This window comes from Mesoplodon bidens (assembly GCF_964165515.1).
Source record: "Mesoplodon bidens genome assembly, chromosome: 13".
NCBI classification, from domain to species: domain Eukaryota; kingdom Metazoa; phylum Chordata; class Mammalia; order Artiodactyla; family Ziphiidae; genus Mesoplodon; species Mesoplodon bidens.
Window position 1 is genome coordinate 75,488,808 of NC_138169.1, and position 17,659 is coordinate 75,506,466.

Genomic DNA, 17,659 nt, shown 5'->3' on the forward strand with positions numbered 1-17,659 from the left:
TCCAAATATATGACATATAATAAGTAGCATTGGTTTAACCAACAGAGATGACTTCCAGAGAGACTGTGTCTCCTGAACTTACGGTAGAACAGGGTAGACCAAAAAGTGAAAATAATGTGTTTTTAAATTTTATTTTCAACTCAAAGTGCTAGTATAGAATTGTGCATAATATATAGAGGAAACTTGAAACATATAACAATATCCAAAGGGGGTTCTGAAATATTTAGATTCTTACCAGGCAGATAAGTGGAGCAATGATAATCAGAGTTACGTGGAAAATCAAAACTACTTTAAATAAACAGTTTGATATTGCTGGAGTAGAGTATAGAATTACGGAGTTCTGCTGCAAGTAGCTAGAGAATTACAGGTCCTTAAATTTAGCATTTTGACAATGTGAAAACAACTAAAGTGAATGCAATGGGGGTAATAAAATAAAACTTGTATTGATGAGGGGGGAAAAGACATTGATTTTGATGGCAGTTTCAAGGACTGATTGGAGGAAGAGCAGGCCTTAGAGGCCATTGCAATAATCCAAGAGATAAGAGTTTAGCAGTGCAAGGTAATAGGGAATTAAGTTTCGGCAGTAGATTTGCCAAAGTGCATTGAGAAGATAAAAGTCCACAGAGCCTGAAGTTTCTAGCTTGAGAGACAGCTTAGGTCTCAGTAGCTCAAGAATCCAACCCAAAAGGGAGACCCATATTAGCACAATGTCATTGTTTTATTTAACTTGCATATAGAAAACAAGATAAAATGTATGGATTTACAGGGCTTAGCTCTCTGGAAAATATCACACGAGTTATATAGCTACCTGAATATAAAGTAGAGATGTTTCATGACTGAAAAAGCTCCCTTCCATGTAATTAATGTAGCATGATACATTACCTAGAGACTTCATATGTTAATGTAGTCTGAACCAGCAAGAAAGGACCTGGGGAACTCTTTGACAATCCCATGCCTCTCTCTACTTTATGCTTTGCAGTTACTTGTGTCCTAGAAATTCTTAGTAAATCTTCGTACTGAACAAGATCTCTGAGTCTGATTTGACAATTCAGATCCTTTGTATTAGCTCAATGATTATCTGACCCAGGAGACTGAGAAGAAATGCTTGAAGATCCTGGTCTAAGTTAATTCCTTCACTGTTTCCAATGCAGCCCTATAGAAGTGGGTCTGGAATGGAGAAAAGTCACAGTGGCACAGGATTGACTCTAAACAATCTTTCTTTTGCTGAATCATAATTACTTTATATTCTTGGGGTCTTCAGTTTTTTGTTTGGCATTTGTCTGAGCTCAGTTGGTCCCTTAATTCCTTTTGAATGAAGAGTCAGGCTTTTTTTTTTTTTTTTTTGGCTTGTTTGTTTTGTTTTGTTTTCCCTCTAATGCCTGGCTTTCACATTAGTCCTCCATCTAGGACACAACTTTTAATGTTTATTCTGCCCAATCAGCCCCTTGCTCTTCCCCTGGGCTGCTTGCTCAGCCTTCATCAAGAGATGAGGAATATTGGCTCCACCCAGAGGCTATGCACAACTGTCACCTTTGTTTGCTATATTTCGAATGGTATCCAACCCTTTCCATCTGAATTGTCCATCTAAATATACCTGTTTTTTCCTAGTCTAAACCCCCCCCATGGAATGTGGGTACAAATTCAATAAATATTTTTACAAGAATATTGGAATTTTTCCCATCTCATGTGAGATTTCTTATGTCTAGGTCCCCATTATAGTTTTCCTTTCACAAATATAAGAATGAATGGGCATTAAATCTTTCTAATCTTCACTCCTACACAGAATGTCTTTTCACATAGAAAAAAAAAAACTTTGCAAGACACTTCCTTGATAAAGTGATGATAGTAGCTATGCTGGTATGTTATTTAAACTATCTATAGGAATAATAGATATCCCATTAAACCATACCTGTATACTCTCAAACTAATGAGCCATTTATAAAGAACACTGTTGTGGGACTTCCCTGGTGGCGCAGTGGTTAAGAATCCACCTGCCAATGCAGGGGACACGGGTTTGAGCCCTGGTCCGGGAAAAATCCCACATGCCACAGAGCACCTAAGCCCGTGCGCCACAACTACTGAGCCTGAGCTCTACAGCCCATGAGCCACAACTACTGAGCCCTCGTGCCACAACTACTGAAGCCCACACACCTAGAGCCTGTGCTTCGCAACAAAAGAAGCCACCACAATGAGAAGCCCGCGCACGGCAACGAAGAGTAGCCCCCGCTCGCTGCAACTAGAGAAAGCCTGTGTGCAATAATGAAGACCCAAAACAGCCATAAATAAATAAATAAAAATAAATAAATTTTAAAAACCCCAACACTGTTGTGCCTTAAATTCTACAGTTCGCTGGATATTCAAACAGTCTTACCATCTCCAAGCTTCCTCTCAATACTCTGAAATATCCTGTTAAGAATAACTTTAAAATTTCTTAAAGAAGCAGCTTTGGTACATCTAGTTGCAAACCTTACCATGTTTTAAATTATAAAATAATTAAAATAGCTTTGGTTAATAAATTCTAGCAGTACATTATGAGCCTATGGTCCTTGAAAGGCTATGAATATTTTTGCTATTTTTACTTTGATTACAAACAGTCTAATTGGGTTCTATAACCTCCTAAGTTTAAATCACTGGTAAACTGCACTATGAAAATCCTATGAAAGCATTTGTTGAAAATGAGATACTAGCTAGTAATAATCTAATTTTTGATAGCCATTTTCTAGCTTAAAATCACTTTGGCATATTTTATTTTAGCTGATTCTGTTTTCTAAAGAAGGCATAGTCACAAACTTTGTGAAAATAAAAAGCATGACAAAGAGCTTAAAGAGCACAGATGCTGGAACCAGGCAAACTGCCCCTTACTAGCAAGTTCCCTGGTCTTCCTGTAGTCACTTTCCCCATCTCTATAATAAATAATCAGAATTCCTCACAGGTAAATGAATTAGTTTGTTTATATTAAGTTCTTTAGACAGTGCCTGGAGTCTTAAATATAGACCCTAGATACATGTTAATATTATTAGTACTACAAACACAAGTTTTAAAATTGTTCTTTTGAGATAAGTTTTTGAACTCAGTGTTCAAAACTCATTTTCCTTCTAGTTTGTCATTCTGCCTTTCCATGTGCAAAGGCTTGTGTCAGAAGCACAATACAGAATAGACAATAGTTGCGCCTAAAGTGTGTGTAGATGTTTGATGGGGGCAGTAACAAGAAAGGTATGATCTGAAACTATTTAAAGAAGAACACTATAAAGGTTATGAATCTATTGCTTAAGTAAAAAGTATTTCAAATAATTTGACGAAATGAAAAAAAAATTGAAACATTTTTCAATTATACTCTGGTTTCATAATTTTATTTTCTAAGTGCAAAGAACACCACCTATCTGGTAAAATGACCAGACTTTATCAGAAAGTGTAACATTAATCTAGAAGGAAGAGTCATAACTTTAGCAGGAAAAGAAGTTTTATGTAAATTTTATCCATGAATTATCCCTGATCCACGGTCGGTCAGTTTTCCTATCTGTCTCCTATATATAGCATGCCCCTGGAGCTCAGTGTCTACCAGGCTGAAATACAGCAAGAATAAAGGTTATTTTTGTGGCTCCTACTCTCCATGTTTACCAATATAAAGAGATATAGAGAGAAATTTATGAGAGTCGGAAATTTTTGAGACAGCAAGCAACACATCTGGATCAAAACGATGAATGTTATGTTTGCTGAGGTTGGTTCTGTATTCCCAGGCAGACCAAATAATCTTGGATACAGAGACCTCACATACATTTGGATCTTGTACTTGGAGCTGACCCATGATTTCAGATTTTCTCTTGGCAACTCTGCAGCCCCGCCTGAGAGTTTCTTACCATTGTGGTCCCTTGGGGATATTTTATGGCACATTTAATTTTCCACGGGTACTGAACACAGTATTTCTAAGTATCAGCTCCCCATTTCCATTTGTCAAATCATTTAAACGTAAATAGAAATAGAAATGAAGCCATACATATGCAAATTATCTCTGATTTAGCCAAGAGCTAGAGGTATGACATAATTCATAGTTTACGTTAATTCCCTTTGCCCAGATCACATAGCTCAGGGAATAATTGGCATAATTAAAAGTACAACTTTGTTCAACAATTTAACTTTAGTACATGCACTTCATTTCAGTGATTTATGGATAACTCTGAAAATCAACATTACTCAGCCCCTCTCAAATGCTATGGATCGATCCATGTATAATTACAGCAAATGCATTCATTAACGGTGTTATAAATTAAAATTTTTCCTTTGAACAGATGATTTACTATGATCATTCAACAGTGCTGGATTTTTGTTCCAATGACTGTATTGAAAAGTTAAATGCCTCCAGGAAGTAAGATGACAAAAATATGAAAATGCCAACTATATAGAGTTGTTTTACAGCTTTATTAAATTTGGTTTCTACTTTTTTCCTTGACTTTTAAAGCAAAGAACATTTCTGTGGGTTTTTTCCCCTTAAGTTAGAAGAGCAATTTTGCATCATGTTGCTCTAAATTTTATGCTTACCTATCATTCCCTAACTCCAAGGCCATTAAAGGTAGAGACTTTCTTAATTGAATATTGTGAGGCAGGGATCAGTCTAGGACCTGGTATATGTTAGGGACCAAAAGGAGCTGGATTATTTGGTGATTGATTTATACATTCACAAATCCTCACAATAATGCACATACCAAATGAGATCTCATGCAAGTAAAGATAGTTTTGTGAGACCTGGCTAAATGTTACTACTTATTTGTGACATTTAGAACTTGTTATGAAAATCAGAGAAATTTAAGTTTCTGTTTTCTAAGAACAGAAACACTATATTGCAGATTTTTGGGTCAGTACTGTAAATTCTATACCCTGAGTCTCCCAGGCTTCTCTGAAGTGCATAATTATTGCCAATCAAAAGTATCTTGACTGATCTCATGCAACCCAATTACAAGACCTAGTATAAAACTACAGTAATCAAGACAGTGTGGTATTGGTGAAAGGATAGATATATAGATTATTGGAACAGAATAGACAGTACAGAAATAAACCCACATAAATATAGGAAATCGATTTTTGACAAAGATCCAAAGATAAATTGATTGAGAAATGATATCTTTTAAGTAAGTGGTGCCACACACACACACACACACAAATCTTGACCCATAGCTCACAACTTATACATAGAAAATATAGAAGAAAAAACTTGTTGGGTCAGTCAAAATGTTTTTAGCAAAATTCATAGAAGAAAAATTGGAGCTTTATCAAAATTAAAAACTTTAGGTCCGTGAAAACACAGTTAAAAGAAAGAGAAGACAAGCTATAAACTGGGAGAAAATCATGTTTCAAAACATGACAAAAGGCTTGTTTGCAGATTATTTAAGAACTCTCAAAACTCAGCCATAAGAAAAGAAACAACCTGATATTAAAGAATAAGCAAAAGAACTGAACAGGCACTTCATCAAAGAAGATATGTGTATGGCAAATAAGTGCACGAAAATATCAATATAATTATTCATTAGTAAAATGCCTGTTAAAACCACAATGAGATATCACTGCATACTTATTAGAATGAAGAAAAAAAATTAGCAATACCAATTGCTGGCAAGAATGTAGACCAACTCTAACTCTCCTGCCTTGGTGGTGGGAATGCAAAACAGTGCAGCCATAGCAGAAAACAATTTGACCTTTTCTTATAAAGTTAGAGATAGACTTCCTATAAATCTCAGCAAATTCCACTTCTAGTTATTTGTCTAAGAGGAATAGAAACTCATATTTGTATAAATCCTGCATGCAAATGTTTGTTTATAGTAGCTTTATTTCTTATCATCGAAAGCAAGATACAACCTAAATGTCCTTCAGCCAGTAAATGGATAAACCAACTGGCATATATTCCATTGTATACTCTCAGTAAGAAAGATAAAATTTTGACTCCCATAACAACATAGATGACTCTCAAATGCATTCTGGTAAGTGAAAGAAATTATGCACAGATTGTAGGAAAAGGCAAAATTATTGGAGGCAGATCATATGAGTGATTCCCAGGGGCTGCAAGTCAGGGGGAGGGATGGTCTATAAAAGGGCAAGGGATTTGGGAGGTGATGAAACTATTTTGTGTCATGACTGTAGTGGTGGATACGTTACTCTATGCCTTTGTGAAAAGCCACAGAACTGTACACCACAAAAAGTAAGTTTTACTGTTTGTAATTTCTAAAATAAAAAACAATAATTTGGAAAACTAAAGCAAAGTAATGATTACTTTGTTCTCAGTTGCACTTCCTCTGAAGTAATACAATGATTTGATTCAATGGTTAGAGAGTTGATTTGAGACAAGTAGGAGTTACAAAATACCATGCACCAGTAAATATTTCAAGATATTTTCAAAATATTTCAAAATATTATCCTGTTACTATACTACTAAAATTTGGGGATTCACCATGTTTGTTATAATCGTTTTACCAGATGTATTAATTGTTGTAGCTTATAACGTGGATGGACTTTATTTTTACTTTGTTCCGTTGGCAGAAACTTCAAGATGCAAAAAAATGTTAGAATCCAAAAGTTCATGATGGATTCATCCAGGAAGTAATATCGATTTTAGGTGCCATTTCCATTGTGTTTGGGGAAAAGATGTCTATAATTGCTTCTATTGCTAAAAAATGAAATTTGCAATGATCTATTGATAGATATTCCTTCATAGTAGAATCACTAATGATAAGATATATGGAGACAAATAATTGACTTGAATATGTCCATTAGACATAAATCAAGGAGAGAAAGATTTTACAACTAGAGCCACATGGAAAACTTCTACTTTAGCAGAAAATCTGAACATCTACTTTGACAGATGATCTGAAGTCTGAAAATAAGAGTGAGTCACAGAAATTTGGGAGAAATCAGTATTTAATAGGATCCCATTTAATGGGCTTCTGTCTGGTTCTTCTCAAGCAAAGGAAAATAGAGAAGTTCATATCAGACTTTCTCTCCTTCATTTCAGGTGACTGATCACTCAGTGGGTCTTCCACATTTGTTGCCATGACAACAGAGATGTGGCGATAGAGAAACTATTAACTATGGCTCTTTAGAAACTCAATTATATGTTTGATAGGATGATGTGGCTGATAAAAAATGACAGTGCAGAACATTGCTCCATAGATTCAATCTGAGTTTTCTTTTTGTACAAGCTGTCTTCTGAACCATCCCATCAATTTTTATATCAAACCCTGGTAAACTGTTTTCTCTTGATCCAGTGGTCCTCATAGGCTATTGCTTCTTCCAACTACATAAATTTCCACAATATTGTCCACTGACAACTCTACTGTTGTGCCCAATATACACTTATTACCAGTTTGCTGGTTTTCCTGTTGCTTGTTCATCTACAGCAGAAGAGAAAATTCTTGCTCAACTGGCCTGTGGACACAATCAACTGAGTTATAAAACTTAACTCTGTCTTTACATATATATCCCCACTCATAAGAAATTTTTTTCTGAACTAATAGTGCCTCCTTCAATAATAGATGCTTATATTCAGTTAGACAATTATCTCTACAAGGATAGGGACTACTTATGGGACTACCATTTTGTAACCAGGACCAATGACATGAGTGTCAACAATACAATTAATGTATGTTTACTGACTTGGATAGTGCATTAGTTGCAATGACATGCTTGGCAAACTGGCTCTCTTGCTGGACAGTAACCTCTTCTGGGCCAGGGATGATTCTGTTCCTAGCAAATAATGGGTGTGCAGTGATGCCTAGTATATCAATGAGTGTCATACACTTAGCTCTACAAATGTAATGCTTCAAGGTTTTGATAGCTGTAGGATGAGGGAATTTAGAACTGTTGTACTCTATGTTATAACAGGTGTCATTTCTCATTCCCTGTTTACAGTAGAGAAATGGTACTGAATAATTTAAAACAAAGAGCATATACTATATAAACCACACACATATAAAAATGACATAAAATCAGGAGCAATTACATAAAACAAAAGTTAATTCTTTCATTATTATATATGGCCCTAAGCAAGTCATTAGTATCCTGAATTCCAAGGTTTTAGGTGGGTGTATCATGAGGAAACAAAAGCAGAATATTAAAAACACAGTGACATTATTCAATTACTATTCACACATTATCTTGCCAAGGTCTTAATGGCATTCTTCTCATTAAGCAGTCTTCTACAGTGTTCTACTAGAGAAAGATCACTTGGCTGGAACTCAGTGCTTTGGGTATTTGAAGCTTGTTTTGTCTAGTAGTTCTTAAACTCTGGGTCATGACTCCATATGTTGGCCCATTTCAGTGGTTCTCCAAGGGATCCTTTGAAAAAAATACAAATGCTTGGACCCACCCAGACAAATTAAATCAGAATTTCTGAGATTGTGATCAGAATATTTTTTTTAAAGTATCCCCAGTGATTCTGAAAAAAGTTACAGTTGAATCACTGGCTTATCAGCCAGTAAAGTTAAAATAGAAAAGTCTGACCTCACTGAGTTCTATCCCCTGAACAGCCATCAATAAATTGGCTAGTTTTTTGAAAGAATGAATGTTCACATTTATTGTACACAATGTTTTGCCCCACCACAACATTTGATGAAAGATCATATATTTACTTTGAGCTGAAATAAAGTATACAATTGACCCAAAGAGCTCATTATCTGAGCATTTAATATATTAATAGTATGATGTATGTTATTTGGATAGATATTCTAAGTAGAAAAATATGAGATCGTTGAACAAGGCCTTTTGATATTGAGAGAAGCAATTATTCATTCTGGAATGGAAGTAGCTCATTTATTTTAATCACATCTCTCCCCAAATAAAAAAGAATCAAGCAATTTGTAAAACTATAGAATATAAGTAAAAAATTATTTTAAGGATACTTAAAGGTCTGATGTAAATGACTTCTAGTTCAGTTACAGGGATTTTAGATGACCTATTTTATTTCTTTATAATCTAATGTGTATCAACTAAACTGAGACAACTTAAAACCAACTACTTAAAATAAAAGAGACTGATGTTCTTAGGGGCAGGGAAAGAATAAGAAAGTGGCAACAACTCTTCCTCTTCTCTATAACTTATTCACCAGGTAAGGATGTCTCAGGATTGTTTTTTCTCTCCCTCTGGGTAGACAAGGCATGCAACAAAAGTAGAGTTAATCCAGTCTTTGATTTCAACTAAATACAGTTAGAGGAGCTTGTTGGAAAACATCCTTCTATTTTCAAGGTATAAAGAATAAATCTAAATTGGAGAAGTCTGGAATGTATGTCATCTGTCTGTATCTAAAGGTCAAACCTCTAATAATATATCAGGCTTTGATAAAAGAAATATTTATATAAAAATTTTGACCTCCAAAAATTCTTGACTCCTATGTTGCTGATATAAACTTAATATTAAAAAAAAAAGAAATTCTCTTGTCAAATGATGTATCCTCAAGATATTCTAAATAAGTAAAACAAACCTTTGGCAAAATGATCAATAAAAAGATAGAAGTACAAGTTAACACTTAAGAGGAAACAGGGCTTTAAATACAGATTCTATAGAGATTTTTAAAATCATAATAAAATTCAAAGCAAAAACAATGCTAGTAATTTTGAAGGACATACTACCATAATTTTCTTAAGAAGAAGTAGAAAAATAGAAGAAAATGAAAACATTAAATGAACTGACTCAGTAACTTTGCTGCCCTATAATAGAGACATACAACAGGTCTTGGTAATTTAATAGATGGGTTTTATACACCCTCAAGGAACAGATAATACCAACTTTATCACAGAATAAGAAAAGAGAGACCCCTCAATCCATTTTATATATGTATTCTAACTTTTAATAAGACCAAAACAGAAAAGTATAATAAAATTACATTTTATACCAAAACGCTTGTGAACACTGAGGTGTATATTCTAAATAAAACACCATCAAATCATAGTAGGGACTTCCCTGGTGGCACAGTGGTTAAGAATCCGCCTGCCAAGGCAGGGGGCACGGGTTCGATCCCTGGTCCAGGTAGAGGCCACATGCCATGGAGCAACTAAGCCTGTGTGCCACAACTACTGAGCCTGCGCTCTAGAGCCCAAGAGCCACAACTACTGAGCCTGTGCACCACAGCTACTGAAGCCCGCATGCCTAGAGACTGTGCTCTGCAACAAGAGAAGCCACTGCAATGAGAAGCCCGCTCACCGCAACGAAGAGTAGCCCCCGCTTGCCACAACTAGAGAAAGCCCGCGCGCAGCAATGAAGACCCAACACGGCCAAAAATAAATAAATAAATAAATATAACATTAAAAAAGAAATCATATTTAGCAGTGTATGCCCATCTAAAGGAGACTCAATATCTTAAAATAGAATGCTCTTTTAATTAATCTTTACATTCAAAGCAATTTTGATCAAATTCTCAGCAGGTGTTTTGTGTTTATTTTTCAAAAATTCACAACCTGATCTCAAATAACAGAATAAAGAACCACAAATACCCAAGTCATTTTGAAGCATAAGTATTGGGAAGAAGAACTTGCCTTACAGAATATCAAAACTTCCTGCAAAACTCAAGTAATTCAGACACGGGTACTGGCAGAGGAGTAGATCAATAACATACTGTACGACTGGAACTGAAAGTGAGAATTCACATACATGTGACAGAAAAGTGACAATGTGAGTGAGCAAGATACACACCAATTTCAGGATGCGTAACTTCCTTCTTGAGACAGGAAATAGAACAGCATTTCAACAAAACACGGAAATTTATATTTCGTTTTTTCCCAGTTATATTGAGAAATAATTGGCATACATCCCTCTTTAAGGTGTACAGCATGATGGTTTGGTTTACATACATCGTGAAATGATTACCACAGAAGGTTCAGCTAACATCCATCATCTCATATAGATGCAATAAAAAGAAAACGAAGAAAAGGAAGAAAAATTTTCTCCTTTTGATGAGAACTCAGGATTTACGCTCTTAATAACTTTGCTGTATATCATGCAGCAGTGTTAACTATCAGAGGAAGGTGGTAAAATGTACAGACTTCCAGTTATAAGCACTAGGGGTGTAATGTACGACAGGATGACTGTAATTAACACTGCTGCCGAGTACATAGAAAAGATGGCAAGTCACATTTCTTTCATCTTAGGCAAATACAAAAAACAATATTAAGATTTGTTTATGTGAATGATGGGTGAATGGATATTTGTTAAATCATCTTCTATACGACTGAAATATTTCATATTTAAACAAATGAAAAAATCATTTTTAGTGTAGTTGAGAAACGTAAACTGAAAGTCAGAAAACTGGAATTTTAGTCCCTTCAGCCTTTAATCATCTCTATAACTTAACTTTCTAAGGATCAGTGTTCTCGTTTATAAAATAAAGCCGCTAGAATAGATGTGTGCCTTTAATCACCAGATGGTAATGTCCCTGGCTGCTCTAACCCATGTAATTCCCAGGAATTTCAATGTGTTTGAATTTCAGCTGCATTTATCAGCCAGCCTGTATTTGTCAAGTAGGTGATACAGTTCCTAACCCTCCTGCTTAATCCTCCGAGGAGGCAATTATGATAATACCATCAATGAATGCATTAACTGGCTCTTAATGTTTATCATTTTCAAGTCCTTCCTCATCTAATTATGACAAATGCCAGTGAATTCAAATATCCCAATGGGAAAACAGTAAATGTATACTGGGTTCCATCCAAAAGAATGCAAAGTGAGACTGGCTGGGCTCCAATTTTCCTTTGAAAAGTAGGCCTTAGCCAGGTCTGTGAAGGCATACGGTCCCTGCTGGCTGGTCTGTCTCTCCTGTTCAGTCTTCCCACATTCCAGACAGCAGGAGCAATCAAAGACATCACCTTACGTAATTCTCTAAACTCTTAACCTTAGAGTGTCTGCTTTACATGCTGACCAGACAGGCCTGTTAGGAGGGGATTTAGTAGAAACAATACTCCTGCTTCAATCATTTTCCTAACAAGAGTCGTGATCTCTTGCTGCCCTCCAGGCAATTCTCAAAGTTGTCCTTTAGCCTGGTCAGTTACAATTGGGCTCCAGGCAGAACTAGACAATAGGAAAAAGGGTGAGGACGACACCACCGTTCACTCATTATACCCACACCATTCATGTATTTGGAAAAAGGCGATCAGAATTCAGAATAATCCTTCCAGTTACGTTTTCCACTTTGTAACCCAACTCACACCTTTCTGTCCTCTCCAACACAGAACCTCTGTACTCTCCCTCCCCGTTTCATTACTGAGCCTCTCAGAACATCATCGCTGTCCCTCATGCCTAGCAAAGCCAAAGCATTTTGCATGTACCACTCCCTGGCTGCTTCACTCAGATGGTTACCTAAGACCTAAGATCTAAGACCTAAGATCCCCCACCAGGGGTAGGATGATTGGGTGAGCAGATCATGGGCTTTTAGTGTTTTTCAGATTCTATCACTTTAACTGAGACAGTGAACTCAGCTCTCGTTCAAATGTTTTTCATTCCAAACCCAAATCCTCATAGGTGAATTTGAATTCCTCACGTCCTTGGAGGCATAAGGAGAGTAGATACTGTCGTCTTCATTGAAAGAGTGCTGAGTTTTGTTTGGACGGGCACTTAGGTTACTGGTGTTATACTTGATCTTGTCAGGCTTGTTTTATTCTTTATCATGGCAAATCTATTTCAGTTTTTAGCTTAGTCCTAGGGCACTGGTTCTTTATTTTGGAGCTTTGTCCTTAGTCTGAAAGCTTGGTCTTTCTAGAGTCTCCACTGAATGCCCGGGGCACTCAGCAAGGCCTCTTCACTCTGCCTGGACTAGAGCTCTCATCACCAGTTAGCCCTAGGGCAGTTGCTCTCTGCTAAGCTTCACGGAATCTCCAGCTGTTCACGCATAACCCAGCCCAGGAGACCCACAGTGAACCCATGCTCAGGCTTCCTGAACCTTCTTCTGAACAGCAGCAAAAAAAAAAAAAAAGTAAAAACTGTTAACGTAAAGAAGGAGATCAGAAGGAATGAAAGACTTCTCTTGACTACTGCTGCATAGCAAGGAAACAGCCTCCAAAAAACGTTGCTTTGAGTCAATTAAGCAGGCAAAGGATTTTGTAAGGTTTGGGGGAATGGAGCTACTGTGATAGCAAGTGGCTGAGATGTTGAGATGTAAGACCCAGAGCAGACTTCCAAGTTCTCTGGCTTATTTTCAAAATAAGATATGTGGTTAACATGAGCAATTAAAAAAAGATCCAAGTCATTTCCCTGAGAAAGATATCAGTGGTTATTTCTTAGCAGCTCAGCATTAATTTAGGACCAAAAAGAATTTCCCAAAGTATCTAGGTAAAATTCTGTTTGATCAGAGGAATTCAAGATAATTCAGGAATATCCTGTCTTTCAATGGCATGGAAGACTAAATAAATCAGTAACTGTGTGTAAACTCTCCAACCTAGATTTAGAAACATAATAACGAATGCAACGTGCAAATCTTAACTGGATCCTTAAAGAAATAAAAGAAACCAACTAAAATAGGCATCTTGAGGACAAGTAGGGCAATTTAAATATGACCTCTATATTATATATCATTGAACTAACATCAATTTTCTTTCTCAGTATTATAGTATGCAAGAAAATGTTTTATTATTAAGAGGTTGTATGGGGGGGCAGTAGCTGATGTATTATACTAAGAATATTCAGATTATGATTTGCTGAATGTGAAAACACAAGCAGGGAGCCCCCTCAGGATCTGAGCTCCCACTTTGGAGAAGTCAAGTTGAAAACCTTGGGGTCATTTTGAACGAAGGTGCAGAGAAAGAAAAGCCACAAGATCCCCTAGTTACAGACCCTAGAAATGGTTTTGGGGTGGGGAGTGGTGTGCGACGAGCCAGTGAAAGGGCAATGCTCTGACCGAGGTCATGAGTGAGCAGGAAATAGAGGGCAGGGTAGCAAGTACCTATCACTTTTAAGGTGGGTGGGGGAGAGGTCACTAACTCCAAGTGGTTATTTTAAAAGGTGCCTCTGGAGGAGCGAAGTGGGAACTTGGGGCAGGTGTCCTAAACTCAGGTCCTTATTTAAATGTAAAGACTTTGGGTGTGAGCAGAATTGTCGGCAGGTAAAACACCTAAGCAGCAACTCCAGAGAGTTGTTTTCTCATCACTGAGATGTGCATACAGAAATATTTAAAAGTAAATGTCATAATGGCTTTAAATTATTTTCAAAAATTTTACCGGAAAATATATACCTGTATAAACATAGAAAGGTCAAGGAAATATGGCAAAATTATAACAATTGGTCATTCTAGGTAAGGGTATCATGTGTTCATAGTACCGTACTTTTTTCTTTACTGTAGGTTTGAAAAATTTCAAAATAAAAATGAGCAGGGAAAATAATGAGTTTTGAACTGATTCTTGATGACCTCCAACATCAAAGATCAGATTAAGTCTGATCCAGCAGAGGATGAGAAATAGCTAGAGCGGTATAGTGGAAAGCAGAAGAGTGTTGTGTCATTGAAGCTAAGAGAGAAAAGTGTATCTAGAACAAGGGAGCAGTAAAAGTGTTCAGAGCCCCTAAGAGATCATATAAGATGTAGGCTAAGGAATAGTAACTGGATTAAGTAACACGGTTGTCACTGCTCATAACACACAGCTCAAAAGTGAATTTATAGTTTAAAAGAAAGGACTGAGGTATTCACCATGAATTAATTTAAAAAATGGAAATAACACCATGATGGAATGTGGAAAAGAGATAAAGATGACTCAGGATCAGGAAATCTGGTGTCTCTACAGAGGAGCACAGAATTGAAAATGCCCAAATAGGAAGAACTAAAAAATTTTGCTGAAATGCAGACTACTAGTTACATTCAAAGAAAAAATGGACAGTTGTTCTCATCCATGGTTAAAGTTGTGCTATGAATACAAAAGAAAGACAAAAAGGCAAAGAGGGCTATTGTCAAGATTTTCTTAAAGCAGGGGTATTGGATCTCAGCTGAATAGACAGTGCTGTGTGCAAAGCAGGCATCTTAAAGGACACCGGATGAAGTAGAGGTATCTACGGACTGGATGAATAGAAAGAATTAGTGATTCTCAGTTTCTTGAATTAGTGATTTTGGAGGTGGAACAGTTTTCAATGATGACAAAAAGGAAGAAGTGCAGAGTAGATATGAAATTGTATGAATGAAGGAATTTCGGAATTACGGTGTTTCTGTTACTGTGGCTAACGCAGTCACTCCCAAGGGCTACCTGAGGAAGGAGTCCACTTGGGAATGAATTATATGAGCCATTGTATTTTGTAGAAATTCAGGAAAAATTCTTGAACAAATACAATTGGAAATTTGGGGAAAAAAAGATATGGAAAAATATGACATACAAAGGATACTCTTGGATTGGTTAAAAGTATCATTTACCTCATCCTTGTCTATCTAAGTTTTGAAACAAATTATTATAATTCCAATCAAAGTTTTCCTTAGGTTGATTCCTAAATATGAACAAAATGTTTTGTTTTAAGGAAAGAGATAATTTATATAAATTTCTTATCTATGAAGAGCAGGTTGGGAAAAGACATGTATTTTCATGTTGAAAATACAGAGTATATTTCTGCATGTAAAAAATACAAAGAAAAGCACTTTAAACGTAAAAGGAAATGTATGAATTAAATCAATCTTTCGTTTTTTAGAAATGCAATTTATGTTAATTAAATCATTTATATTTTAACTTTCAAGTATAAATAATTAGCAAAATGGGAGTGCCAAGTCAAGGTAAAATTCAGCAATATTTAAATATATGTTTTTATGGTATTTCATCTTAAATTCTTTTAACCTTGGATTTAATTACACTCTGACTACATACAATCTAACTAGCAATATCCACAATGTTCTTAAATTTAATCTTTCATCTTACTGATTAAATCTGCTCTTTCATCTACAGAAGCACAAAATAGATTTATTTTTGAAGCTCTAGAGCATTTGGTTGATTTAACATTGGGAAACCAATTAATGTAATTCATCATATCACCAGGCTAAAGAAGAAAAATCATATGACCCTATCAATAGATGCAGAAAAAGCATTTGACAAAAATCAACATTTACTCATGACAGAAACACTTGGCAAACTACGAATAGAGGGGAAATTCCTCAACTTGATAAAAAACTTTTACAAAAACTCTGCAGCTCAAAAGAATGAGACGACAAGCCACAGACTGTGAAAAATATATTTGGAAAAGACATATCTGATAGAAGACTGTTAGCCAAAATATACCAAGATCCACACCCTGAGGGATAGAGAGGAAAGAGTCCACAATACAGGTTCCTCCTACTCCAGTGATCTCAAAAGCCCTGCTCAGGCCAAAGCAAATAGCAGCTCCCCATTCTTTCTTTTATCTTCCTTTTCCACAAGATGTCATCTTTTCCCTAGAGACCTTCATACTGGCTTCTTATTGTAGTTTATGTCCAAATGGAGGTCATATCACATTGGGTGATGTCTCTGTTTATAGAAATTCTGTGTATTTAAAATAGAATGAAATACAGACCGTTTTCTATTTATAAGAATTTCAAAGAAAACTGAAGACCATGGGTTTTTGTGTGCCATTTAACCAAAATTCTAATAAATGAAATAATATTCAAAGGCTTAATAAGCTGGAAGAATTAACTGCTATAGAATGCCTAACTTTTTCAAGCCATAGAATTTGATTTCTCCTTCTAAAAATATGAGAATACTAATATACTCCTCGTAATGTTATCTTGTGAGAATTAACTGATATTATGAATGTAAATTAACTGAGACTCAGAGAAATTAAGCAACTTGCTTACATTTACCCTGTATAAATGACAGGTGAGGGGTCTGGTACTAATTAGTAGAACTTGTTAGATATATTTGGGATGAGTTTGGATGCCATACCTCTTAGAAGCTGATCTTTTTATAGGTTCAATTGAATATGTCACTTTATTGTACTAGAATTTACTACAATTCCTTTACCACTTTCCTAATAGAACACACATACGCACACGTACCAAGAAACCTTCCTTGCATTTATTTAATTTGTCCACCAGATGGCATGATTAGCCCACAGGTTGTCAAATAGTCTAGAAAAAGTTCTAAAACTTTGACATCCTTTATTTGTGCAGAGTTAAATAAACATATGTTTGGACGCATTTGTTCCCATTTATATTCATATTCCTTTTTACCATTCTCAAATGAAGCAGTACTGAAAAACCAACATGTACGTTGTTCGACCACATTACCATGGGTGAGCCCAGGGCCACTCAGGGAAACAGTGGGATGGACTGCCAGGCAGAGGGAGGGAAGTGAGCTCTGGACAGGCGATTTTACTGTAGTTTTGTGGGGAAAAAAAGGGGGCAGGGGGCTTTCCTGGTGGCGCAGTGGTTGAGAGTCCGCCTGCCGATGCAGGGGACACGGGTTCGTGCCTCTCTCTGGGAGGATCCCACATGCCGCAGAGCGGCTGGGCCCGTGAGCCATGGCCGCTGTGCCTGTGCGTGCGGAGCCTGTGCTGCGCAATGGGAGAAGCCACAACAGTGAGAGGCCCGCGTACCGCAAAAAAAAAAAAAAGGGGGAGAGGGCAGGAAAGCAGGTTTAGGATGGGCTAATTTGAATAACTTCAAGAGGCTCTGGGGGGCAGGGGCTGTCCCTGGTTGTCTGGTACCCGGCCCTGGGGCAATGAGGGAGGTCCTTTGAGATGTGGACTTAATCTACTG